The sequence below is a fragment of the Meles meles genome, chromosome 3, assembly GCF_922984935.1.
Source record: "Meles meles chromosome 3, mMelMel3.1 paternal haplotype, whole genome shotgun sequence".
In the NCBI taxonomy this organism is placed as follows: domain Eukaryota; kingdom Metazoa; phylum Chordata; class Mammalia; order Carnivora; family Mustelidae; genus Meles; species Meles meles.
Genome location: NC_060068.1, coordinates 123,996,534 through 124,024,457, shown reverse-complemented (window position 1 = coordinate 124,024,457; position 27,924 = coordinate 123,996,534). Strand labels below are relative to the sequence as shown.

The following is a 27,924-nucleotide window of genomic DNA, read 5'->3' as shown; positions in this document are numbered from 1 at the left end:
TGACCTCAGTTTTGGGAGACCCAGAGAGTTCCTCTTGTAAGGCACCAAGAGAGGAGCCAGACCCTCACTGGATAGCACACCTGACTTATTTTCTGGTTCAAACTCGAGGTGTGAAAATTCCATCTGACAGCTTCTTTTATTCATTCACCTAACAGAGAGCCATTTGTCTATTATGGCCTAGGCTCTGGGGAAAATGTGAATAAGAGTAAAGATAAGGTTCCCAGTCGTGTGGGGCTTGCATTTGATAGAGGAATTCAGAATGTGTTTTTTTTAAATAAAGCATAAACAAATAAACATGCACATAAATTACCTACAGATTGTGATAAGTGCTATATATATAGAGAAGATAATAAAATAGGGTAATGTTAGAGAGAGACAGGGTGGTGAGGAGAGAATGATTATTTTCACCTTTCTGTATTTTTCATACCTACCCATCCATGATCTGCATATATTTTCATACTTACATCCTTGATCTGCATCTATCTCTCTATCTATCTGCCTACACACACACACACACACACACACACACACACACACACACATGCACACACACGCACAGACATGCATTTATGTACTATTCCAGGTCCCTCCTTCTCTCAGTCCCTCCATTCCTTCTCTCCTACCTTATTCCTTCCTTCCACAGATAATTTTGCGCCGCCCCCCAACCCTCCAGCGCCAGACCCTTGGGGCAATTTCTGTGTTTCCTGGGCTGACCAGGAGCTCCCCAAGGACCAGCACCTGGTTAGTCCCCCATGTCTCCCATGTACCAAAAGCACTGTTCAGCATAAGGCAGGCATGACAAGGGTTTGTTAAGTTACCAAATTAAAAGAATATCCCCATCCTATGTTTATATTCATCCAGTCCCAGAAGTGTTAAGGGAAGCCACTGAGTGCCCCTCCTACTTCAGAACCACTGTGTTTTCTAACCAAGAGATGGTTATTCTGTGAAAATCAGAGCATGCGGTTAAAGGTGTATAGCTCTGTGGCAGAGCTCCTGGGGCATTGTTTTGAATGTAAACACAAAAGCCCAAGGCTGTTCCATTCATGCGTCAGCTCCCCGGATGATTAATTCAATCTTAGGAACATTTGCTGAATGCCTACTATGTGTAAAATGTGACAGAGAATCACGGAAGATACAATTCTTGCCCTCCTGTTCCTTCTACTTCTCAAGAGGGAGACTGAGACAAGGCAGATTCCAGTGTGGGCAGAATTCTAGACACAGGTGCCTGGGAACCCTCATGGAGACCCCCCAAAAGGAGAGAATTCATTCCACTTGTCATTGTGCTGCAAGAGGGGATGGTTTCTTTAATGACCTTGAAAGACATAGCGGCCAGTAGCCCAGTTCAGTTGAAAAGCAGGAGAATCAGTCAAGGAAAAGTGGAAACTATGGAGCCTGAAACTCCAAATGGCATGTGCACTTGCCTCAGAGGTGGTATAACTGGGAGCGGGTTGTGGGGGCGGGGGGTGGGGGTATGTGGTGGCTTTTTAACGATGAGGGTGACAGGGAATGGAATGCTATGATCAGGTTAGAATTTGATTTCTTTGGGCCACGGCCCCCAAAGCAAATAACATGTTCAATGTGATCTTTAAAATAAACTACAGAGATCAAAAGGGAGGAGAGTAGGAGAGATTCTGGGTGTACACAGAGATATAACTTTTCAAAGTTCATTTAATTAAAGGAGCTGGTGGAGCAGGGTATCACCCTGTCATTTAAGACTTCTGGATAAAAAAGCCAAAGGTCTCATTTTTGAAGTGAGGAATTCAGATGGACTCTGGAACACACATACGTCTTCCTATCAGTTAGCAAGTAAGCCTTCTTTTTCGATTTCCTCTTAGACTGAATACTTGTCTAGGTTGTCCTCTAGCAGAATTGTACATTGACCAGGAGATATGAAAGTCACAGGGGAGGAGGGGCTGTCCTTTCAGAGACCACCAGTGCTGCTCACCAGCAGGTCTGGTGCCCTCCATGCTGAAGAATGCTCAGGCTCCAGCCAAACCAGATGGGTCTTGAGAGTGGCGCCCTTCTCGCCTTCTGTGTGTTGTGGCCTCACAAAATGCAGCAGGAATTGTTTGGGGCGGTAGCTGACAGCTTGGCTTCTGGAGCCAGCCTGTCTGGATTCCAACCCCACAGCTGCTATTGTCTAGCTCTGAGCCTTTGGGGGATGTTATTCACCTTTCTGGGCTCAATTTCCTCATCAGGGAACAAGTAAGCCTTCCTCGTAAGGCTTTTAGGATTAAGTGCACTGACATAGGCAAGGAGCTTAGGCAAAGTCTAGCGTATACTAAGAGCTCAATAAATATTAGTATTATCTCAGCATAACGGCCTTTTCAGACTTCAAACAACAGAAGCTTTCAGAGGACAAATTTGGATAAATAGGAGCGGAGAAGGCTCTGTGACCAGGATTGAGAGGCTTGAGTTTGGGGGCGACACATAGCTCTCTTGCAGCAGAGGAATTGTTCACTGAGAGTTATGTGTTCATATTTCGGTGTTGGTTCTTGCACCTGGATTTCTTTGCAGTGGTTTTTCCATATGACAGCAAGCCTCGGGTGTGCTCTTTTTACCTATGAACTATTTTGTCTGGTGTGGTGTTTTTCTGGGCACTTCGTCATTATTCCCTATAAGTGACATTCTGACATTCTGTCACAGCATTATTTGATCTCTTATGACTGCTGGAGTATTAGGATCAGATCCCATCCTGGCCTCTTTTTGACTAAACATCAGCATATGCAGACTCCTTGCATGATCTGGGCTTCAGGGTCCTGCTTTGTAGGCTGAGCCTATTGGACTGGAGGTCAAACACTGTCAGCCCACGGGGTGACGGACCCATAGTGTTTTGATTGTCCCTCATGCTTATAAAGTGAATTCTGAGTTAGATGGGAATATATAAAATTTGGGAGGTTTCATATGATCGTCAGGTTTTCTAGCTGCTAAGAATTCAGACTAGCTGGCTTGAGTGGGCCTGCCTGATATGGTGATGATTGATGAAAGCCAGTGACAGATGTCTGCTTTAGATGAACACAGTCCCCACCTTTCCCTCTTGTCTCCCTCTCTGCTCTCACTTATCATGACTCTTGCAGGGAGAGAGTAGAAATAAGAGGGAAGAGGAATGTTTATTATGCTCATTTCTTTATAAACAATGGAAGGACTTTGGGTCTTACCGACATTAGCCTGGACAGTATTACAGGCCCTTCTGGCTTACATTCTTTGAATCTTTTGTTCGTTCCATGGCCATTCCTTCCAAAGATGCACCGTGTGGCCCCATACAGAGAGGAGTTCTTAATGCTTCCACATAAGATGTCAAATGGCAGACTTGGGACTTGAATCCAGATCTCATGGAAAAAATTTAGAGCTCTTTCCCGCTCCCTCACTTAGACTTCTGAATTAGGAACATTTGGCTAACTCAACTAGAAAGGCTGCTATGGGCCACCAGCTCCTCACTGGGGACTCAGAGATGGCTTGGGTGTCACATCTACCACAACATCTCAGCCCCTGCAATACAGTGCATTCATCGGTCACTCAACAGAGAGTTGTCAATCGAAATCAAGTCCTTGGATATTAAGAATAGCATGATGATGAAGGTCCAGACTATCTCTCACACACACACACACACACACACACACACACACACACACACAGGTGTACATACACCAAGTGCTGTGTTCTTCTACACACTGAATGAGGCAGAGGCTATCACGATAACCATTTAACAGATGATGAAACTAAGAAACTGAAAAGTTAAGTACCTTGCCCAAGATCACACAGCCAAGAAAGCTGCACCAGCACCAGAGCCCCAAACCCTTAGACTTCCCACTCTTTGCCACAATGTTATCTTGGCCATCTCTCAGCCAGGAAGTCACTTCTTTTGCACAGATGACATTGTTGGTGTCATTGTTAAATATTCCTATCCTTGCAACATGTAAAAGAGAGCCTTGTAGTTTAAGTTACCCAAACCCCATGGGTTTCTCCTACTATTTCAGAGAGATAGAAGCTTTTCCTTGCTCCTAAACTGTCACTATGAAAATAAAAGAAAAAAAAATCCACCAGAGGACTACAATCTCTCATTTTTTCAAATAAAAAATGCGCTGTAGCAGAGCTTTTCTGCATGCAACCCTGGGAAGAGACCCTGTTTGTACTCAACGAACTTCTTCATTTGAGGCCTCATGGGCATCTACCCTGTGCTTAATGCCCTGCTGGCACTGTCTATCCAGGAATCAACGTCCCTAGTAATTCCATCTGTGCCCGGGTCTCTCTTCTGCAGAATTCCGACTATGATTCCCCTCTAAGCAAGGGATGGAGTAGCAACCGTGAGTCAGATTTGTACCATGAGTCTAATGTGGGTGCCCTGTTCTTCTCGAAGCTCCCCACGGGTGGCATCTGAGCCAGCCAAGCCCCGAGACCTCCCAGGCTGAGAAGGTAGTGTGCCATTTCAGCACATGAGACCATGCAGGAGTAGACAAAACTGCTGTGCTAGCCAAAGAAGCTTCGCAAAGGGGTGGAAAGCTTTTCCTCATCCCTTGGATACATATCAGGGCTCTGGTCAGCCTTGCCCTTGGAATTTTGACATGTCTAGTAAGGCATGTCATCACCTTTTCCATCCTGGGAGTTGTCACATGGAGAGAGTGAAGCCAGAATAGATAAGGAAGGAATGGGCAGCTGGATAGTTATCAAATAGAATTTTAAAAATATAGCAAAGTCTGGAAGGATGCCCACCAAACTATTAACGGTGGACACATAGAGAGAGAAGGTCAGAGAGAGAGAGAGAGAGAGAGGAATAGGTTGATTATGGGAAAGGGAGAGATTCACTTTTTATTCATGATTCTTATTAATGGATTACTTGAACAATACACATATATTCCTATTATAAAAGGGAGTTTGGGTTTTGGAATAAGACCAGAGTAGAAGTCCTAGCTTCCGCTGCCTCTAAGAGCTGTGACCCTGCGCAAATTATTTCAAGTCTCTAAACTCCAAATCCCTCGTTTATAAGTTGAGGTGTGTTGTGCGGATTCAATGAGCTTAAGTACTGTGTAAAATCCTGATGGAACTGTCAATGCCTATCAGCTTTTTTAAAAAAAAACAATATTTTTTGCATCACTGCTACCATGCAGGTAGGGCTGAGAGTGAGCTAGGGAGGAAATGTGGAGGGCAGAAGAACACCACAGGGGAGACAGCAGCAGCAGGGCTAAGCAGGAGTGGGATTTTGATGCCCTGTAAATGTACTCCTAATTTGTAAGGCTGTGCCAGCATTTGTTTTCTCCTCTGGAAACACCCAGGGTCACCAGGCATCGTGTGGAATTGAGTGCCTCCGGGCATGGGCGTGGGCCTGACCCAGTTGGTTTCCCACCGGAGCTGTGCTGATAATTACCCAGTGTCCTTGGAAAGGTTACTTAACCCCATGTCAGTTTCCTTGCCTATGACATGGGAACAGTTCCTAACTCAGAGATGGTCTCAAGTATTCGATGAGCCAATACGTGCAAAACGTTCAGAAACAGAGCTTGGCAAAGAGCAAGTACTTAATAAATATTAGCTCTTGGTATTATACATTCTGGTACTAGCACACCTTTAAGATTTTCAAAGGCTCTAGGCATTCTAATTTTGGGAGATTTTACTTCACATCTTCTGAAACACAGTGAAAGTTACCCACATTCCACATTAATTTTTTTGAGGTAAAATATTTAAAAGGGTTTTGTTTTTGTTTGTTTTTTTTAAATGATTTGGGCTGTTGAGTAACGCATGGCTATAAGCCCTCAGCACTCACCAGGCATATTTGAAAATTCTCTCAAAGTGAAGAGTCCTAAGGAACAAGTTGCTTTTAAATATAAAATTTTTAATGAATATCCAACACTCCAATTAATGGTATTTATGTAATGTTGCATTATGTAGGCATTTAATTAAACATTTGCTCATTTTGATTTTGCAATTTTCCTTTTACATTTTGAAGCCAAAAAAAATTTTTTTTCAGGCCTCAGTCAAGGTAATTGTGACAAGCTGTCAACTAGTGGCCAGAAAGATCTTTCTAACCTCCCTACCTATAGCTATGGCTCAGCAGTCGGGTGGGACTTAGCCTCAGAAGGGACCGATGGGTTCATCTATTCCTGTTCTCCCATTTCATGAATGGGGAAACTGAGGTCCAAGGAAGGGAGTGACTTGCCCAAAAGATAGTTGATTCCCCAAATGCAAAGTCTTGGACCTTCCAAACTTGTTTTTTTACACATCTTCAAGGGGATGGCTTCCAAAGTCAAGGGGAGTGACTACATGAGTTGGTCAAGTTTGCTGATGCCTGGAAAGGCTCAGATGCACATGTGTGCAACCCAGTGACTAAATCAATAGGGACTTGAACCATCAGCCAGGGAAATGTCCATGAAATACTAGTAGGAATTTTCACCACTTTTGAGAACTTAACAGGGGCATTAGAAATCAATTGCAGACAGTGCCTTGCTGAGATTCAGAAATGATGGAAAACTGGAGAGCTGCATGGTCATTCCCAGGGGAGGTGAGAAGACCAGGCTTTTCTATCTACTTAAGGCTCAAAGTGGTCCTGCAGGAGAAGAAGGGGAAATCCCCCTGCCCAGGACCACCAGGTACAGAGGGTGCCAGGGCATCCTCAGAGAGTGATGTGTCTTTCTTTCCTTTAGAAGGGTTCTGGACTCTAACACATAACTAAGCATATTCAAAGGTATATTTAAAAAGGGAGGGAGGCTGCCTTTGTACTCTTCAGTGGTTAACCAAAATCTATTTACAAACAGTGCATTTACAAACAGCCACTGGGCAAAGGCTTCATAGATCCAGTTCCTTTTCATGTGTCATGGCCAAGGTGGTCTTGCCTGGACCTGGTCAAGTCCAAGCAAGGCAGATGTACTTTGGACAACTAATGTGCCTCCACCTGGGCTGTGGGAGCCCTAAGAAAGAACAAGACATGGCTCTGGACCTTGGAGAAGCAAAGAGTTAGGTGAGAGTGATAAGACTCAGATCTGCAAAGGACAGGGCACTCCATGAGGATCTGGAGTCTGATGGTCTTCCCAGTTTTGGCACATATTTGCTGCATGTTTTTGGTCAAGTCACTTTAGTTCCCAGAGGCTCAGCTTCCTCCTCTCTCCTGCAAGGGCAGGACTTGATGACCTCTACAGTCCATCTTGGTTGAACAGGTACTATGCTACACGGCAAAAATTACAGATGCTGCTCTAAGTGTCTCCAAGAAAGGGCTTCTCAGAGATGGACTGCATGTGTGAGAACAGCTAGAGCAGAACTAGGGAAAGGGTTCAAAAACAAGTGATGTTATTAACCCAAGAGATTGCCCTGAGGCTATGATCCACCTCGGATCCACCCACTTCCTTCAGTTCCCTCTCTCTTGAGTTGTATTAGAACGCAAAGAGCTTAGAAGTTACCTTCAGGATCTCAGATAGGATGCGGGTTAGATTTAAGGAAGGACTTCTAGACAAATGCTTAAGAGGTATAAGCATATAACCAAACAAGGAGAAAGGCATCCTCTCTCTTTTAAAAGCCTTAAGATGCTGGACACAGGTACATTTTGCATTCCTGAAAAGCTGTGTGCTAAGAAAATGCATTGAATCAATCCCATTTAAAATGCACCAGGAGTGCTCACCATTTAAAGATGCTGGAATGCCCTTAAATTCACCTGTTTGTAAATACAGACTTTGTTTAAACAGGTTTTTAAAGTGAGTTTCCTTGACTGAATCTCTCTGGCAAAGAAGAGTGCAAATGCAGTCTTTTTCAGAGGTAGAAAAATGGATTCAATTCATTCCCAAGATTTCTTTCAGACCTGTAAGTCTGGGAATGCTTCACACATAAGGCAACTCACAAGACTTTTCTGCCTTGGCCCGGATGGCTGATTTCTGTTCCTGGATGATCTGTAGAACCAGCACTGTCTTCCTGAGCATGTCCCAATCAGCAGCACCAGGGAAGGCTTGTTCTGGAGGGTTTGGGCTGGGGCCCCCCTGACATTTGAGCAGAATTTAGGATTCTGTTCCACCTCCATTTGCTCTGTCCTTGGTGCATTCTAGTAATGAGACTGTAAGAGCAGAGGGGTGGGAACTACTGTGTGGGGTTTTGCTTCTCAGTGTCTGGTGTGTAGCAAGCACTCAATAAATAGTGGTGAATAAATGAATGAGTGAAAATGGGCACCATCAGTCCTAGTTGGCTGTGTGACCTTTAGCCAGTCACTTAACTGCTCTGAGCCCCAGTTTCTATGTCTATAGCCTGGGCGGGAATAATAAGAGTTTTTACCTCCTGGGATTATTGTGAGGATTAAATGAGACTGGAGACAGAGAGCACTTAACACATTGTCTGGCATATAAGGACTTGACCAATGTTAGCTATTACTATTATTTCAGTGTAATGCTAATGTTTACTTTGTACTTTCACAAGCTTGTGGGGATACGTATAACTCTCCCCACTGAGCAGATGAGAAAACTGAGGCTCAGAAGTATCAGGGGCCTCCCCAAGGTCACAGAGGGAACTGGGATTCTTTCCACTGCTGAACAGTGAATGAAAACATTGGGACTTCCTTCCCACTCCTGGAACAACAGAGGCAATGCACTGGGAAGGCTCAGGAATACACGGGACTCCTTCTGGCTTTTCCAGACTCTCAGGCTGTGGGTTGGTGGGGTGAAGAGCTTTGATCTACCCAGCTCTCTGATCTGTTCATGGCCCTGAAAGCTCTATGGTTGGTTGGGTTCCAGTTAGTGCCATGGTTCCCTCTCACCCTCTTAGCTACCCCCTGCTGGTGGGCATTTATGATTGCCATAAACAAGCCTGCTTACAGAGACACACTGAGCTCAGCAGCAGAAGGGGAGGTTTCTACTGCAAAGTCCACCCTAAGCAAGCATGGTGCCCAGAGAGGCCCTGCCAGCCAACCTCCACTGAGACCCTGATGTGCTGCGCTCTGGAAAATTAGAGCAGCCCAGGCACATTTAAAATTCATCTGGTGGATATATCCACCCTGAACAGAATGGATGGACGTGCATGTGGGAAACGCGATGTCCACATATCCACATAGATGAACAAAGCACGGTCTTTAGTCAACTTGATTATCTGCCCTCCCTGCGGGAAGGCATCCTAACTAAAGGAGCACACAGATGCTCTCGAAGCCTTGCTTTGCAGGAAAAGGAACCTGCCATGTTCGCACCTTGATGGGGCTACTGTTAATGACAAGCTTCTGAGACTATTAAATACCATCTTTGTTTTCCTTCCCCATCGACGTTTGGATTTCTCAGGGCAATGGAAAGCCCCAGAGGTGGGCGAACAAGAACAGGGCAAACAGAAAGTCTGAAAACCCCATCATTCCAATAATAGTGCTTAGTTTAGAATGTTCTCACTGAAATCCTGGTGTGCACATTTAATTTATAGCTCTCTATGCACATACAGTGGGGCTGTTCCCTTCAGCGCCCGCACTCCTCCTTATTAGTAAAAGAGAGGACAAAGGGGATATTTTTTGCCTTTTGGGGGTATAAATTTGCAGCATGTGGTTTAAATATTCATTTTATAAGAACAATGTTCACATTTTAAGATTCAGTGTTAGGCACAGAGTTCTCTTAAAGATTGTTAAATAGGTACCAAGGCCAGGAAAAAAGCTGGGGTGCCAGCAATGCCCAGCCATAGAGAGGCCGATCACGCAGAAGTGGCTGTCATTTACCAAGCACCCAGGCACCTTCATAATTGACGCAGGGTAAAGTGTTCTCACCTTTTTATGCTTCTCTTTTTTTTTGCCAGAAATACTTAAGACAGTAGGAAAAAATATATACAGTATGCTTTGTGTCCCTCAAATGATTGTGTTTTCTCAGTATGACCAGTTCATGGTTGGTTTGGTAAGGAATGGCACAGCTTCCCAGAATCAAGATCAAATAGTCAGATTACTAACTTCCAAAGTATTAAGCTTATGACAGGGCAGAAGCAACAGATGAAAATCTAGGTAGTCTTGCAGAATATTCCAGTGAGCAGGAGTGGGTGTGCATGAGAAGCATAAACTTCTCAGAATATTTTGGGGAATCAGAAGATCACGCTCCAGAAGCAGAAATGGTCGAAAGTCTTGCTGTTACGAGAAGAACATTTATAGCCCCACATGAGAAAGAACTTTCTAACAATTCTATCTACAGGAAAAGGGGATTTCTGATTAGGTGGACAGTTCCTTCTGTCTTAAGTTATTCAAGCTGTGGTCATTGGATCTTTTCCTGGGGATGCTGCAGAGAGCATCAATGTATGAGGATGGGTGTTGGCCTTAAAGAGTCCTTCCAGGTCTGAGGTCCTCTGACTTTATGTTTCTTATTCTTGGTCAGGTATTTTATTAACAAATGTTATCCTATCTGTGCCTTCCACATCATAAAATTCATCTTAGATCTAGGAAGACCAAGGAAGAGTCATGTGGAGACCAGTTAGAACAATCGGGGGAAAAATGTGAAATACAATGACAGGATGGAAAAGGTGATTTTCCCTGGAAAGGAGGAAAGAGAAGCATCCCAGAGAGCCAAGCTAATCCTCAGAAGAAGGGAAAAGAGTCGCTTGGATTCTTTTGAGGTCCAGATAACAGTAAATGGGGCTACATTAAATTAAACCAGTATAAAGCAGGATCATCAGAAGGCAGAATGTTGGACCCCATGCTTGGTATCTCCCAGAGAATTTGCCTGGGTAGGAGAACAGTCAGTTTGAACTGTTTGTTTCTTTTGTGAAACTGATTAAGGTAGGCCTACCCTGCTTCTCTAAGTCCTTTTATAATGACTCATGATAAATTCCTGCCAGTGTACAGTTACAGAGGAGAAAATAATGTAGTTTCTGCAGAAAGCTGTTCTTGTTTTCCATGTCTGAAGGGTGAAACTGTATAAATCGATGTATTTCCTTTTTCTTCTGCCTTTGCTACTGGAGAACTCAGAACCCAACCCCCAGGTATTTACATCTCCTCAGTGGTGGTACCTGAAAGTCACTACTTCTGCTTCTTGTAATAGATAACTCACTTCAGGACATTGATAATATGTCTTGTGTTTTAATCTCTTATTCAACTCATGTCTTTCGGGAAGTGAGTAGGCTAAGCTCTCATATATTCAAGATGAAACAGAATAAAAGGGAGAGCTATCAATTGGAAAGGACATGAGACCCTAGGATAGGTTTTCAAATATGGATTGGAGAATTCCTGTCACTGGAGAGGACCGGTAAAGGAGGGTGAGTCATTGGAGTCAACATGCTTCGTCATCATCTCATTATTCACTTCCACTGATCTTGTACAATGTTTAAACTTCTGTAACTGTCATCAGATACCCCAGTACATTACATTGGTAGGTGCTGGCAGTGAGAGCCAGGTTAGGTCGACCAGTTGTTTATCTGTAGTTTCATGAGCATAGATAAGTTTGGTCATATGTCCTACAAGTTATAAGATGAGAAGCATTAAATGGGGGGCCTCTTAAGGGCAGGAAATGGGTAATTTTTATCACGGATTTCTCTACACCCTAGTAAAAAAGCTGTCAGATTTCTGGTATCTCTGAAGGTTTGTTGAATTAAATTAAAGTGAACTGAATATAATTGAAGTGACTTGAACTTCACTGAACACAATTAAATTGAATTTCTTAATCTTGCCTTATATCAGGGGACTGTCTCACCTTTGCTAGCTAATCAACTGTAACAACAGAACAAAAATAAACATGGCATGCTGAGGATAATGTTTAGAATTTAAACGTATGTTTATTTAAAAAATATTTATTAGGTACCTCTTATATTCAGGCACTGTCTTAGGTACTGGGAAGACATTGGTGAACCAGGCAGACATTGTCCCTGCCCTTGAGGAGCTCGGAAAGGAAAGGACCTAGGAAGGAAACAAGCACTAAACCTGTCAATGCATAAATAAATATGTGATTAAGAATTGTGACACGTGCTGAGAAGGAAAAAGCAAAGTTTTTATAGGAAGACTAAAATGAGGAACCTAGGAGAACAAGCTAACTTTTCCAACATAGAGAAAGACAGTGTGTCTGGACAGAGTAGTGGAAGATGAAACCGAAGACAAGGCTTTAGGTTTTATTGTGGCTAAGTAAGCATGTAAGTAATGAGACTCTATTTTTTTTTTTTTTTTTTAATCAACTCTGGTTTCTCCCTGGTGGGGAGGAAGCAAGACTGGAATCAGAGACCAGTTAGGAGGCTCTTGCTTTAGTTCTGGGGATATATGGTAGTAGATTGAACTAGGGTAGAGAGAAATGGAGAAAGTCCAGCCATATTTTGTACACAGAATTGGAAAGGACTTGGTCAACAGTAATGTGGCCAGGAAATCAAAGATGCCTGAAGCTTTCTGTACAGGCAACTGTGTGGACAGAGGTGCCACTTCCTCTATAAGGAAGAGGATTAGATTTGAAATTAAGTGAAGAAGTGAAGATCAAGAATTTAAACTGAGCATCTTGAGTGTAGGATAACCTGTAAAATGTTCACCTGGAGTTATCAAATACGTAGCGGTGTCTATGCAGTCATTCTGTAACTATTTACTGAAAACGTACTTGTGTCAGGCCCCAGAGTGGGCGCAATGCAAAATGTATGTGGGGCATAATCCTTGACTTCTGGGCACTGAATGCCTATTGCTTAAGATGACATATTAGACAATATTGCTATAGAAGGGAGGAAATGATTTTTAAAAATCATTAGAGAGAGAAAGAAGTAGGGTTGTGAGTTGAAAGGAGAAAAAAAAGCACTGGCTACTGAGATGGTGAATGGTGGGCATCAAGGTAGAAGTCAGAGTGAGGAGACAGGGAGTGGAGGCCAGACTCAGGGTGAGGCAGAATTCTTACTGCCCAGAACAGAGAAAGCTTTAGCCCCTGTAGCTGCCTGGGCCATGCCCTGCCACCATCCCCCAGCCAGGTATGGTTGAGGAGGTAGAAGGGTGTTAGCTGGTCAGCTCCAGCTGGGATAAGTCCAAGAGTGTGAGAACTGACGTTAAAATGATGGTAAAAATGGTTAAAAGGAGGGTCTGGAGGAAATCTACCCACCGTGAAGAAGCCGAGGGACATTGGGCAGGTTTGTCCAGGAGAAACTGATGTTTCTCTTCCTTAGAAGTGAGGAGAACAGAAGTGGGCTTTCAGGCTGGCTCTATGGTCCCAGCCTCTGTACTTGGATTTCCAAGGGATGGCCCTGGAATGTCTATCTGTACTGGGAAACAAACACCCCACCCCTGCATTTGGCGTTCACAAGGCACTGTTGCTTTTGCCCAAAAAAAGTTCGGAAAGGGCCAAGAATGTTCCCTGAAAAGTCCTCTTGAAAGTAGTCCAGGATAATGTGTATAAATTTACATCCATGAACTGTTGTGAGATATAAGATGATAAATCCCTGACTTTCTCTAAATCTAACCGGGAGCAGCCCTGGCCCAACTGAGCTAGCATTCACAGACTCAATCTCAGATTCCTTCTTCCCACCCAGAGAGCCATAAAGAAGTTCCTGGGGTCTTACGCCCTGGGGAGCATTCTTGGAGATCCTCTGGTCTCAGGCACTGGCTGGTTGCCCCTGATTAAGCCATCATGTGATCACACATGTGGCTAACAATGAAGGCTTTGGTGATTCAGTACTGCTGGGACACAGTTCCCTCGGACATGCAAGAGTTACTGATCTTTGCTACCTACAACTTCAGCCCACCGCCTGCCTTCTAGTGCTGGGAGTCTCTTTTTGTCCTTTTTCCCTCAATTTCTGCGTTCTTCTCCCTCCTTGTATCTTGTGTCCCCTTTACTCCTTCCTGGCCTCAGTTGCTCACTAGAACTGCTTTGCCCCAAAGCTCTCCAACACAATGATTCCTGAATGTTAGGGCCCATTAGAACCCCTTGAAAGCTTGTGAAACAGATCACTGGGCCTGCTCCCAAGGTTCTGATTCAGCAGAACTGGGAGGGGCCCGAGAATGTGCATTTCATAAAGGTTCCAGGTGAAAATGCTGCTGCTGGTTCACACCAAGAACACCCCTCCAAGGAGAGGGAACAAAATTCCTGGATACCCTTATGGAAATGGCAGGGAGAGGGGAGAAAGAAGGGAAGGGAAGTTATGGGAAGGTAGAAGCACAAATAAATACTTCAATTAATTACTATGCCAGGCACCATCTCATATTGAATGATAAGATTATATTGACCAAAATGTGATTTAGATGCACATTTTGGGGGAACTCTCTCTTTTATTTGGTGAAGAAGACCCAGGGGAATTACATTATACCTTTTTATACCTAGTGATAATGGACCTGTCCCTGTTCCCAGCTTCTCCTGAGCCTGGTGCTCAGGACCCCTGGTTTGGAACTCCTCGTCCCTACAGCTCATTATGTGATATTCAGAAAGTTGCTTTGCTTCTATTCCCAAGAGCAGACAACGAGTTTTCTTTCTGTTGCCTGGACTTGTCATTGAGAAGGCTGGCATCATCTGCCAACTGTATTTGCAAGTAAAATGTCCAACTGGCAGGAGAGAGGCCAGGGAGAGGGACAGCTAGATGTGGTGGGCTGTGTCAGACAAGCAGGCTGCGGGAGCTCTCAGCCCTCTGGCCAGCTCTTCTGCGGTGAATAGAAACCTGGCAGCATGTCTGCCTGCGGGGCCTCCTGCTGCCTCTCCCACAGCACCTGGGGTTGGGGCTGCCCTTGAAAGGGCTGTGGCCAAATTTAAGCCAGAAATTGTTGCTAGCAGTGGCATACTGCAGAGTGATCAGGCTAGGCTACCCGGACTTCACATCTTGTCGGGGCCACATACTAGTGGAGGGTAGCTTTGGACAAGCTACTTTTCTTCTCTGTGCCAAAGCTTCCTCATTGTAAAAGGCAGAAGATAATAGTATCCATCCTCAGTGGTGTTGTGGGAATTCAAAAAAAGAGTGTAGGTAAAGTGCTTAGCATGTACCTGCCACATAGCAAGGGTACAAATAAAGGGGAGCCTTCATCATTCATAACCATTACTCTGCTCTGGATATTGGAGTTCATGTCCTAACTTTCCTCATGGACCATGAGCTCCTTGAGAGTGGAGGCAGGCCTGACCCTCTTTTGTATCCATCCATCACATAGCCTGGCTCTGTGACCGTCACTGTGCTGGGGCCCTGCATCCAGCCGCACACACGCTGTGCAGGCGTGGATGAGTGGTTAGTGGATGAAAGGGGAGGATTGATGAGCAGGTTTCAAAATGTATCTTTCATTGAACAGCACCGAGTACTAGAAAAGTGCTTTTCAAACTTCAGGGTTTGAGAACTACCTGCCTAGGAATCAAATTCTGATTCATCTAGTTTGGCTAGGGGCCTGAGAGTCCTCATTCCTAACCAGTTCCCGGGTGCCCCGACTCTTGCCAATGCGCCATGCTTGGGGTAGCAAGGCGTTAGGTGTCTATGCCTGACCACACTTACTGATTGCAAAAACCGTGCGAGTTTAGAAGTGAGAAAAGTGAGTCTGTAGGGACTGAGCAGCTTATTCATGACACCTGACCAGTCCGGAAGCTGGGTGGCCTGCCTCGTTTTCCTCTGTTAAGCTATATTGACTCCCTAAAACCAGAGGTTCTAAAAGTTTGCTGCACAAGAGAAATCACCCAGGGAACATTACAAATCCTGGTGCCTAGAGAATGGGATACCAGGGAATTCTAATGGGCAGCAGAGTTTGGGAACCACAACTTCCCAGCCTAACTTCACCTAAAGAACAACAAAGGAAGGAAGCTCCTTCTGCAGTCTCTCTAGTTTCAGATACCTATCACAGCCTTTCAGAATTTGGAAACATAGGCTTCTTCATTATTTACAGATGTGGAAATTGGAACCTCTTCAGGTTAAAACACTCACCCAGGATTATCCAGTGCTTGACAGCAAAGTTAGGACTAGATAGAATTCAGACCTCTTAGCTCCCACTTTCTGTGTGCCTCCTTGTTCTAGCCAGCTGTGAAGGTGAAAACCCACATGAGTCTTGTACCAGAGAAGGATTCCAGAAACATAGGCACTTCACTGGAAAAGCATCTTCATGCTCTGCCACCAACCAGAACGTCGGAGACTTAATTAAGAGACCTGGGGAAGCGGGGTGAGGAGGGGTGTCCCAGGGAACATGATCTGACATCACAAGGGCAGAGAAGTTTTCCTTTACAATAACATCCTGCCATTCTTGAGATGATAACATGTGACAGATGATGCTGTGAAGTTATAAAGGCTTTAAAATTCCAAAATGAGACGCATAATCCCATTATGGTAGGAGCAAAATTAGTGACTTGATTCAGTACAATTAACATTGATTATCTTAATCATGACATAATGTCAGTTTCATTGGACACTGCATGTTAAACATATGGAGAACAGCATATACGTAGAGTCAATCTTTTTTTGGCGGGGGCAGGGGAGCTTGACATGACTCAGAGTTGAAGAGCCCAAATCTTAGCTGTTTCTGTGTAGCTTTCCCTTATAACCATTGAAAAATTAGCCACATGACATGCCTGTACTCTTAACTGTAACATCTATTGAACACTTATTCTGTGAGCACTGCATTATCCCTTTGTGAATGTAATCATAATCTATATAACACCCCCCCCCCACGAGGCATCCTGAAGCAAATAGTTTAAAGGGGTGTGTGTGTGTGTGTGTGTGTGTGTGTGTGTGCGCGTGCATGTGTGCGTGTGCGTGCATGCATGTGCTGAGGCCAGGAACACTGTGTGGACAGGCAGTCAGAGATGAGAGGAATATGATCTGGGTAAGTGAGTTAGATGGGAATTGGGACAAATTCTGCAAGGCCTGGTGGTAGAGTTTAAAGGAGGAGGTAGGAAGAGTAGAAGAAATGAAGTTGGGAACCGACCAGCTCATGGAGGGGATTTCATCCTGCGCTATGAAGTTTGGATTTTTACCCTCAGAGTCAGTGGGATCCATTGAAGATTTTAAGTAGGAGTGCGAGTCTCATTTCCATTTTAGTATGACCACATTCTGACTGCAGTATAGAGATTAGAGGGGGCAGAGCTGGAGACAGGGTCCACTTAGGAGGATGGTGCAATGCGCCAGGTGGCAGTGATGGCCAGTTCAATTAGGGCAGTGAGAGTGGGCACAGAGAATAAGCACACGCAAGACAAATTTCTAAATCCCTGAGGCTTGGTGATTTATGGAATGGAGCAGGAGTGGGGAGGAGAGAGAGGAAAAGGAGAGAGAAGAGGAGAGAGAGATCGGAGTCAAGGTCTATGGCTGGAATACTGGAATATGGCTGAGTGGTCCTGAGAAGCAGCACGCAGGGAAGAGGGAGAGAGGCTCTAGAGGGAGGGATGTTGCTGGCATCTTTATGATGAGCTGCCTATGGGCTGTCCCAGGGGAAATGTCCAATAGGAAGCCAGACTCCTAGAATTCTTTATTGATCAGGAAAGACCCTAAAGCTGTCAACACTTTCTATCCTATGATCTTAAGATAAATGTCCAAAAGAATGACAGCTTGACCCCAGTCACAGATGGGTTGTTCTAGCTTGGAATATGACTCAGGCCAATCAGCTAAGAAACAGAGGCCCTGTGGGCACTGGGATAGTTAAGACCTTTTTTCTTTTCTTTATAAATATTTATTTATTTATTTATGAGAGAGAGAGTGTGTGTGGGGGGAGGGATCGAGGGAAAGAGAGAGAGAGTCTTAATCAGACTCCATGCTGAGCACAGAGCCCAACATAGGACTGGATCTTACAACCCTGAGATCATGACCTGAGCTGAAATTAAGAGTCAGATGCTCAACCGACTGCACCATCCAGGTGCCCCAAGAAGACCTTTTTTCTTTAAAATCATAGCAAATAAGATAGTCCCCCCGATCTCTTTGAGGGGGTTGTCTCATTCATTCTCTCCCTCATTTGAAAAACCTTTTACTAAGCACTTTCCGTGAGTCAAGCATTGAGAATACAGGATATAGGAGGTCTCTCTCCTTGAGTACCTCTGGGACTAGTGGACAACACAGACACATGGACATATGATTATGATTCCATGTTACAAGCAGAAGGAGAGTTGGATGTCAATGTTAGGACCTCCCCCCAAGATGTTCTTAGACTTTGGGATGCTAAATATTGTCATGGAATAGGGCAGAAGAGCATCAGATGGAACCAGAGAAGGCTTCCTGAAGGAGGGAATGACCTCCGGAATGCCATGGGTCTTGAAAAATGAATTGGACTTCATGGTGTGTAAAAGAAAGCATCCTTAACTTGTGCAGACACCAAGGGAGAGGAGATAAATTTGGCATGCAGTTTGGGGAGGTGAGGAGAAGCAGGATTCAGTTTCTGGGCAGCCTTGCATGTCATTCTGGGGAGGCATTTGGGCTCAAAGGAAGTGGTGGGGAAGAGATCATATGTGTACATGCCCACAGGGACCAGGCAAGGACATAAAGCAAAGCAAACACAACACAAAAATTAGGTGGAGTGACCAACTGTCCTGGTAAGAGCAGTTTCCTGGGACATGGGACTTAAGTGCCAAAACCAGACAAGTCCCCAGCAAACCAGGAAGTGTAGGTCACCCTAGAATGAGGCCAGGCCTGGGATACCAGACAAGTGCATGTCCACTCCTCACAGGCTCTGTCCACATCAGGAGGCGGCCCCCAGTGCTGCCGTATGGGGATGCAGAATGGTATATCTGGGTCTTCCAACAATTCGTTTTTTAAATGTTGACCAAAGAGTCAAATGTTTTCCTTTTTATTGTTATTTATTTCATTTTTTGTTTGAGTCTTATTGACACAGAAGTCACATGTTTTAAAAACACCATGCCAGCCCAACAAACCATTCCTGTGCACCGTGTGAGTGCCGCAGACTATCAGTTTGAGGTCTCAGAGCAAAGCATCATAAGCAAAACCTCCCACATCCCACCCTGCTCCTGCCCTGAGGCACATTCAAACAATTTTCATTTCGCAGAGTGACTTCAGTGATCAATCGTTTGGTTTTTCAGTTTGATGCTGATTTGGATGCTGGGCACAGAACGTAATCGATCAAAGCAAGGATGAATGGTGGTGATAGAGACACCCATTCAATTTTTTTGAAAGATTAAATTTGTGTTCAATGGCTTGTTCTTCCCCAAATCTGGAAACCTACATGGTGAAGAAGATAGAGCATGTGCATCTCAAGCAACAGCCTTAGGCATTAACTGAGGTCCATTTATTCTAGGTATCAGGACAACCCCTTGGCAGAGATAGGAAAAGGATCATCACTTTGTTTGTAGGGAACTTGGAGGTCAGGGGCCAGCATTTGGAGGCAGGGAAGAATGGTATATTTGATTTAACACTGCAGTCAGAACAGCCGGGTTCTAGCACCAGCCCTGGCGTTTTCGGCAGCTGTGTGACCATTGGGAAACCACCAAACCTCTCCGGTCCATGGCTCCTCCAAGGGCTCCCAAGGATCACCCACTCCATCATCTCTCTAATTCTAAGCTTTAACTCTGATTAGACTTTTGCTAGGATTTCTCCAGGCCTGCCAGGGTGAAACAGTCAGCAGGGGTTTTAAAGAAAAAATCAGCCCAGACAACTGTGACATCTTTTTTTTTTTTTCTTTTCCAGATAGAAGTAGTAGATACAGGATTGTAGTATGTTGATCTGATATCTAGACACCACCAGCCCAGCTCTCTGGATGGCATTTTTATTGTGTCACTGTATTTTCTTTAATTGAGTGTGGATTAGAACACTAGGGTGGGAGCTGGGCACAGGAAGAAAGCGTCCAAGGCAGGGGCTCTGTGGCTGGGGAGCCTTCTGCTCCAAGAGAGGGGTGGGGAGGGCAGGTGGGGGAGGACCTGCACTCATGCCAAGCTGCAGTGTCACCTTTATTAATGATGACGGGGAGAGGGCGTCAGCAGGCAGCTAATGCGTACTGCAGAGGAGTAATTGGAAGGTGTTGTTACCGTTCCAAAGGACAGGGAAGTAGAAGTGGGGCAAATGGGAATTTAAAAGGAGGGAGGAGAGCAAAGGGAAAGAATTGAAAAAAAAAAAAAAAAAAAAGGAGTATGATGTCATTTGGAAAATTGCAAACCAATAAATCAATGAGGTATCATTGCCAGGATAGAAAGGAAACAGCCTAAGGAGCCAGCCTGTCGGGGGAGCTGGGTGCTGACAGGAAACACCAGATCAGCAGGCAGAGCCGTGTCCTCATCAGGAGGTCAGCTGGAACCTGAGCCCCAGGAATGGTCTTCCATTCCGTCCACTCCATTCTGCCCCCTTTTCCTTGAGGCTTTTTTTTTTTTTTTTTTTTTAAGCATGAAGGACATCAGAAAGAATGCTCTATCTAAAATGGTTTTACAGGAGCTCATTAATGGGAACCCTTGGAGTCAGCTTTTTAAACAGTTATCTCTGAGTTCAGTTTCATAGGATTTTTTTCATCATTGGAATCAGCTTCATAAAAGCCGGAGCATGATGATTCTGCCAGTTTTTACTGTTAACAGATGAAATAGTACTCTCTTTTTAGAAATGAAGAGTGAGGACTTTGGGTAGCTTTCTTTCATTCTTAAGACCTTGTCAGTGGAGCTGGCCGGAAGGCAACCCAGTAGGCAAGTGCCTGCGTGGCATCCCGTTACCTGAAGATTGAGGTTCAAAGCCCTCAGCCTGGCATTCAAGGCCCTTCCAGTCTGTCCCTCCAAATCTCTCTCGTGATCTCCCTCTATGAACTCTGGCTGTACCAAAACACTCTGCACAGTTCCACCTCTGCGTCTTTCCTCATCCTGTTCCACATACAAAAGTGGGACAGCAATTTCTCAGCCTCGCCACTCTCCCTCCCCCTCCCTTACCTAGCACAGACATCACTAATCCATCAACACACTCTTTCCTGCTGAGCTAGGACTTGGCCGTGGAATCATTTCCCACACAGCTCTTGAAGCAGTTACTACCAATCAATCAAATTCATCAAATTATAAAATGAAATGTATTTTCTATTATAGATCTAAGATGTCCTTTCCCATTTTTATCTTAGTCTCTTTCAATCACTTAGTTCCTCAAACCCCCACATGCTCTGTGAAATTTTCCCGGAGCATCCCTACCCACAAAGGTCATTTCCACTTCTTACAAGTCTAGAGAAAACTTTGCTTATAGCACTCATTTTGTGCCTGTCATCCAGCATCACAATGTATATCTCTCTACAGATCAGAGTTTCTCAATTTCAGCACTAGTGACATTTTGAGTCGGATCAGTGTTTCTTATTGGGGCTGGCCTGTATATTATTATAGGGTGTTTAGTAGCATCCCTGGCCTTTAGGCAACCTTCTCCTTTCCCCCAAATATGACAGATTGCCCTAGTTGAGAATTACAATGGGGATGGATGGGGAGAGAGAGAGAGAGAGAGAGAGAGACAGATGTTCTTCCTTATACCCTGAGACCTTCGATGTGTAGTCGGCCAATATAGCTCCCTCTAGATAATAGGCCCTGAGTGAATATTTGCTAACTAATTGATTAATTAGGAGTGAGGAGTGAAGAACTGCCTGGGAAAGGAGAAAATCCTTCCCTAATGTGGATTAGGAATTACACATCAGTATGCCTTTGCTTCATCTGAGCACTGTGGAGCTGAGCGATCAAGGAGGTATTGCAAAGAGGCACCTCTACACATACCCAGTCCATTATTATCCTACTAGGACCCAAGGAGCGGAGCAGGCTGGACCAGCAGGTCACTTACAGCAGGGACAGCTAGACCCGTTTGGAGGAGACTGGGGAGGTGCTAGGAGAGTCCTGCTGGGAAAGTTGGGCTTGAAGTTGGAAACACAATGTGAGAGACAGACCTTCTTCACGCCTCATGAAGCAAACACAACAGGTAAACTAAAGCAGTCCTTTTACCCACAAAATAATCCACCCTCCTGAAAACCCTCTTTCCGGGCTGCCGGGTTGTCTGTGAACACATTTGTCTGCTTGCCCCTCCTCTCCTTCAAATGTAGAGGCTCTGTAACGGGAAACAAAGGGCAGGGAGAGATGTATAAATCGTCACCCGCAATGCAGCTCTCCAGGTCCACAGGGAGGTTTAAATCATCCTCCACGTGTCAACCGAAAGCTAACTCTACACTTCCCCAGCTGATCAACGAACTGTTCTGGTAAACTGGAAAGAGGGCTGAGGCTGAGCATTGCAAGAAGGCTTGCTGAGTGCTGATGGTAAGCCAGGCCCTACCCGGGAGCCCTGCACACGGCTTCGACTTCGTCCTCACAACAGTGATATACGTAGTACTAGTATCCCTGTTTCAGAGACAAGAGAAGCGGGACCCTAGAGATCATGCAACTTGTCCAAAGTTCCAGGGCATTTGAAGAGAACTGGCATTTGCTCCTAGGACTTAGGATGCCCTGTCCAGTGCCTTCCCGGAAAGCTGCTGCTATGGGAAACCAGATAAATTTCCTAGCGTGTGGCATTGATGATCCACTCTGAACCCATCTTGGCCTTCAACACCCTAAGCAATGCAGAAAATGGAGCAGTTATCGTCAGTTGAGGCTAAAATCATGGGATACTCATAAACCATAGAGTACAGTCATTAAGACAGCAGATCCTTTCTATGTAACTGTGTGTCTACCCGTATCAACTGGCCTATCTCCCTGTATAACCTGCCAAGCTAGCTCCATCCATCCGTGCATTCATCCTTCCATCCATCCTCCTGTCTCAGTATAAGCACAATACTTTTCTAGAATATTTCTTAATGTTCAAGACATTTACTGAATTGAGTGGAATGTTGAATGTTCTCCATATTCAAGGCTAGTTAGGCAGGGAGGACAGTAAGGTAAAATATTATGCACTTTTCCTTTCTTCATTGTATTTTGAGGTTTCACTTAATTTTCCTATTACTAAGATTATATCATGTTCATAAAACAATAATGTCTTTTTCTTTTTTCTAAAGAAAACAAAAGCATTCTGGGGTCAAGCTGATCTAGGCAAGTCATGTCACCTCTCTGCTTCATGGTTTCCATCTGTAAAGTGCACGTGGTTTTATCAAGATTGCCTGAATGTTGGGAGGATAAAATGAGATAAAGCATATTAGTGCTAGGCCCAGAGTGAGTGCTCAGAACATATGTCATGGTAACTATCGAAATACTTTTTTGCACATTGTCTGACTCGTAAATGTCTAATGAATATTACCTTCTCCTTCATCTAGTTCTTTTCTTCCCTTGCCATAACCCTATAAAAAGTCCTTACTGATGGATAAGTAAATGGCTTAGCATGCTGCCTGATACACACTTGGAATGATAGTTCTTGTTGTCTTGTAGCCCACAGTGCCTTCTGCCCGAGACATAATATTCTTTTGTGATACGTTTTTCTGTTGAAGGTTGATCTTGGTGTCCTACTTAACCCTGATGCAAATGTTTGCAAGAGAAGATGAGGGGCTGCTTGGAATATTCATCCAGAGCCCATATCCCAGTGATGCTCCTGGCTTTGCTATTTCGCAGGGAGAAGTGAACTGAGGACAAAACCATATTATCCAGGACTCCAAACAGAGTCTTTTGCACAGCCTTTCCTGAGGCATTTGGTGCAAAGACTGGAGGGTCATCATTGGTATATGTGCTGAGAATAAATCCTCGTTTCTGAAACTATTCTTCTCGCAATGACATTTACAAACTTCCTCACCCACACCTCCACAAATGCTATTAGGAGTGTTTAGAAAAATCATCTTCCATTCAGTTAAAAACTGGGGTGTCCTGAATGATAGTCCCTTCCTGGCAAGCAGGTTTCTCAGGTCCCAAAGATGCAAATGGCTTTAATCAGAGACGGGGAGCCACTGGAGCAGGCTCCCTTCTGTTCAACTCTGAACAACAGGGAGATAAGCCCACTAAGCTTGAAGACAGAAAGGATCCACATAAAACCAGAGTCCACTCTCTTGCCTGCCCAGGGAGAACCAGAGTCTGCTCTAACATGGTCATTTACTGAGAAGCGTTTGCTGAAGGGTGGTGGCACTACCACGAATCAGGAAGAGTCAACACTGATCCTGGGAACAAGTCCAGTACAGTGTTTTGGAGAGGGGGTTGTGTGGTAAGATGTGGAAACTGCCTCTTTAAAGAGGGGTTCTTGAAACACTCAGCAGCAAAAGAGATTTTTAAAACCCAAATCAATGGCCTCCTTTTGCACTTGAAGGAAAAGACAAACTCTTGCCCCTGACCTCCAAGGGCTCCCAGGATTTGTTTCCTGCCTGTCTCTCTGATCTCATCTTATACAGCATCTTCCCTCATTTTATACCTTCTAGCTATGCTGGCCTTCTTTTGGATCCTCCAGCATTCCAAGCACATCCTACCCCAGGGCCTTTGAATCTGCTGTTCAGTTGTCAGTCATGCAAAAACCTGGCAGAACAGTCTCACTTTCCTCATCTGTAAAATAGGCATAAAGTTGACTCCATGAAGTTGTTGAGATAGGTCAGGGACATGATGAATGTAGAGTCTTGAGCACAAGGAATGAATGAATGGAATTTCCTTGCCTTCCATCTCTCCTTGGGATCAACTGTATCCTTTGGAAGATTTAAAGTGACCTCACACCACAGAGCCACATGCATAGGCTCCAACAAGGATCAGAATGTGTTAGTTTCAAAGGAAGGGTATGTTACCAATTCAGTCTCCTCTGAGGCCTTGATTCAAAACAGCCTCATTTATCCTTCCTTTCCTGCTCCTTGTCAGTGAGGCTAGCTGTCCGAAGAGATACCTGTAGTTCTGGCCCTAGCAATGCCGGGTGGTTGAGCCATCATTAATGCCCACAGCACCAGGAAGGAGTGTACACAGCTAACTCTACAACAGTTGTCATGTTGTACAGATGGAATGTGTCAGAGCATATCCATAATATACAGCAACCAAGTGGCACTTTTCTGTTTTCCTGTGATGTTGTGCCTTTGACATGGAATGGAGCAGGTCACATGAAACCCTGGGATCTGTGCCCATTAGGAAGCTTCCCCTGAAAGAGGGTGACTTGGTTTACTCTATCACACAGCAGGATCCCCAGGGAACCAAAGAACGTCACTGCACACAGAGACAGACACATCCTAAGGCCAAACAGCTGGGGGAGTAAGTTTTTGATGAAGACTGTTGTATTTCATGCTTTTGAACAATTTGGACACTGTTGTTACTCTTCCCACCTGCTGGCAACTATCCCCAAATAAAAGAAACCTCCCAACATGCCCCGGTCTAAGAGGCTCACATTTAATTTACTTAACAGGTGGACTTTGGGCGTGTTGTTAATCAAGGCACATTCAGAGTCAAGGAGCACTGAGCTGTGATTGGGAGCACTTGATGTGTCCACAGCCAGTAGGTGACATCATCATTTCCCTTACCCAGGTCAGGAATCTCAATGAGCTAATCTGCATAGTTTCTCTGGATCACAGTCAGCCAGCACGACAGTAAAAATAATAGGTGATCATTATCGAGGGCTTTCCATGTTCTAAGTGCTTTTTTATTTAATCGTCACCCACACTGTATGAAGTAAGGAATATTTCTATCCCATTCTTCAGATGAGGACACTGAGGCACAAGACCCTGACCAAAGTCACACAATAAGGTTTGAAGTCAGGCTGGCTGGCTCCGAGGCCCCCACTCCGACACTCCACATCCTGGCGGAACAGGTGTAAACACTTTGGAGCCCAGTCTTATTCATCCCATTCCCTGCTGCACCCTGGCACCCAGCGCAGTGCCCAGAACACGATGGTTGCTAAGACAGAACAATATACTGGTTTCCCCAAAGATCACTACACATTAGAATTCCAAGTGCCCGACAAAGCTCTATGATGAAGGGGTTTTAGAGTCCTTGTTGTTCCTAACACCACAGCCTCCCACTTCTGGTCCTGATCCACCACCCAGACAGTGCCAGTTCCACGCAAGAATTACATCTGTTACATAACCACATGGCAGACGTGGGGGTGAATGGAGAAGCCACCTGAGGATGGCATTTGGCCACTCTTAGTCTCCCAAGGAGATAAATGGTCTGAGAGAAAGAGAACTTTTCATCTCCCTATGAGCCTCCCTCGGTATGAAAACTTTCCTTCATCTCCTCTCCTTGGCGCTTTCTATATTTTATTTTATTTTGGCCCTGCACATTATTTGAAGTTACTATAGCAACGTGTCACCAGCTGGTATCGCGTAGTAATGTTGGCATTTAGGTAGCAAGCTCCCAAAGTTAGCTGCTTCCCTCCTCCTGTGAGCTCATCCCTCCCACAATCTCAGGTGAGTGGGGGACGCATCCACACCAACCAGGCCCCTCTGCCACTTGGTTGCTTGGTTTTTAAGGAAGGGCAAATGGATAGCCTCTTCCTGGTCCACTCAGCACTGCAGGGGGCTTGACTCTGTGTGTGTGTGTGTGTGTGTGTGTGTGTGTGTGTGTGTAGGTGTGTTTGCCTTAGGGATGATTAAATAGATATGTTTAAGTTGAGTGACGTGCACCCAACTCTTGGCCTTATCAATATGAGGGTATGATGGTGGTGGTTTTTTTAATGCAAAGGAGCCAAATGATTTGGGGAGGGCTTCTCTTCTGATCCTAATCACCTAGTATCCCCGCTAATTAATATTAATCACATGACACTGGGTTTCTCTTTTCTCTCTTGCCATCACACAGTGAAGAGACCCTGGCTGTTTTCCCTTTGGAGCTTCAGTGCTCTCCCAGGTGTGCGAGACCTCTCTCCATACTGATGGGCTGAATTAATTAAGAGGATTGATTGTCGCGGATCACTGAAGAGTGTTCTATGTGGCAAATAAGCCCTGCCACTCAAGGCGTTAAGTAGCCCCTCATCAGCCAAGTGTCTGCGATGATTGCACTTATTTTTACACGTTTGACCTAGTTTCAAGCCGTGTCTCTTCATGCTGTGATTCATTAGCTACATTTTCAAACCGCCCCGAACAGAGCCGAGGTGACTCTGCCTGGTTTGTAACCAGCATCTCGGATACAATTTCTCTCTGGGATTTAAGATGCAGGTCCCCCTGGTATTTATTCTGTTTTTAAGAAGCAATTTCCCATCTAGGAACCTGGTATGCTGCTTGGCTATGGATGAGTGGCTGCCCCCTGCTTTGGTAGTAAATATATGTCACCTACACGGTTTCTGCCGGGGATGGGAAGAGGGGGATTCTCACCAGCCTGGACTGCAGGGGATCCCTCCACCCTGCTGCCCCCATGCAGCACTCAGGCTTTTCCATGCTGCCGACAGGACTGGGAGATCTGGCTCCTACGCTATAAAGTTTGAGCAATGTCAGAGAGGAGTGTCTGAGTGGCTAAAGCATCCCACTCCCTCCCTCCTCTCTCTCTTTCTAAACATTTAAAACATGGTGGATATAGAAGTAAGGTCTCAAACTCATAGAAAGGGAAAGGGGCAGGAAGCAAATAGGTGGATTGCCATGTTGAGGATATTACTAAAAAAAGGATAAACGTCAGAAAGCCATAATGTTATTCTATCATTCTATCGCTATGTGACAAAGAGGGTTTTGGTTTTTTTTTTTTGCTTTGTTATTTGATATAAATGACAGAAAGAAGCCTTTTCTGAATAAGAACCTGCGGCTGGCGTCTCATGCCATTTCACTAATCAGTCGGTCACATCGGTGTGATTTCTGACCGATTTGGGGCTAAGGTGGGCTAGACACCAGGACAGGAAAAAAGGGGTGCTTGCAGACAGATGTAAAACACTGTCCTTTTTCATTAACAGCCAAATGCAGGTAACTTGGCCAAACTTCAGTCACATTGCTCTACAAATCCTGCTGTAAGGTACTGAGCTGTATTTTTCTATGTGGTAGTTAGAAGGAAGAAATGAACAAGCTGGTAAAAGTAATTTTGATTGACTGGTGGACTCTGACACACTGAGCAGGTCCTTATTAAAAATAGTGGTTTCTTTCATAAAATGGTCACTTTCTCTAGATGGGGACTAGGACCCTTTCCCCTTTTATTATTATTTTTTTTTTAATGAAGCATGTAAGTTTCTCTAAACAAGGCTTAAGACAATGCAGTCTTTTCAAGGTAATTCCAGGCAAATTGAGCTCTGAGGTTTGTTTTTCGCTTCCCCCCCCACACTTCAAATTCAAATCGAGCCTTTGGAAATAACAAGCACTCCGTATCTATGCATTTGGGGCAGCCTGCG

The 27,924-nt window shown here is 44.8% G+C and overlaps 2 protein-coding genes across 2 annotated transcripts in view; one reads left to right on the top strand and one right to left on the bottom strand.

The window, feature by feature from the left end:
• DOCK2 (dedicator of cytokinesis 2) overlaps window positions 1–27,924 on the top strand; it is a 407,119-nt gene that overhangs the window by 285,986 nt on the left and 93,209 nt on the right. The gene's annotated exons all lie outside the window — the stretch shown is intronic.
• Window positions 1–27,924, bottom strand: part of INSYN2B (inhibitory synaptic factor family member 2B) — a 114,370-nt gene that overhangs the window by 86,131 nt on the left and 315 nt on the right. The window lies entirely within an intron of this gene.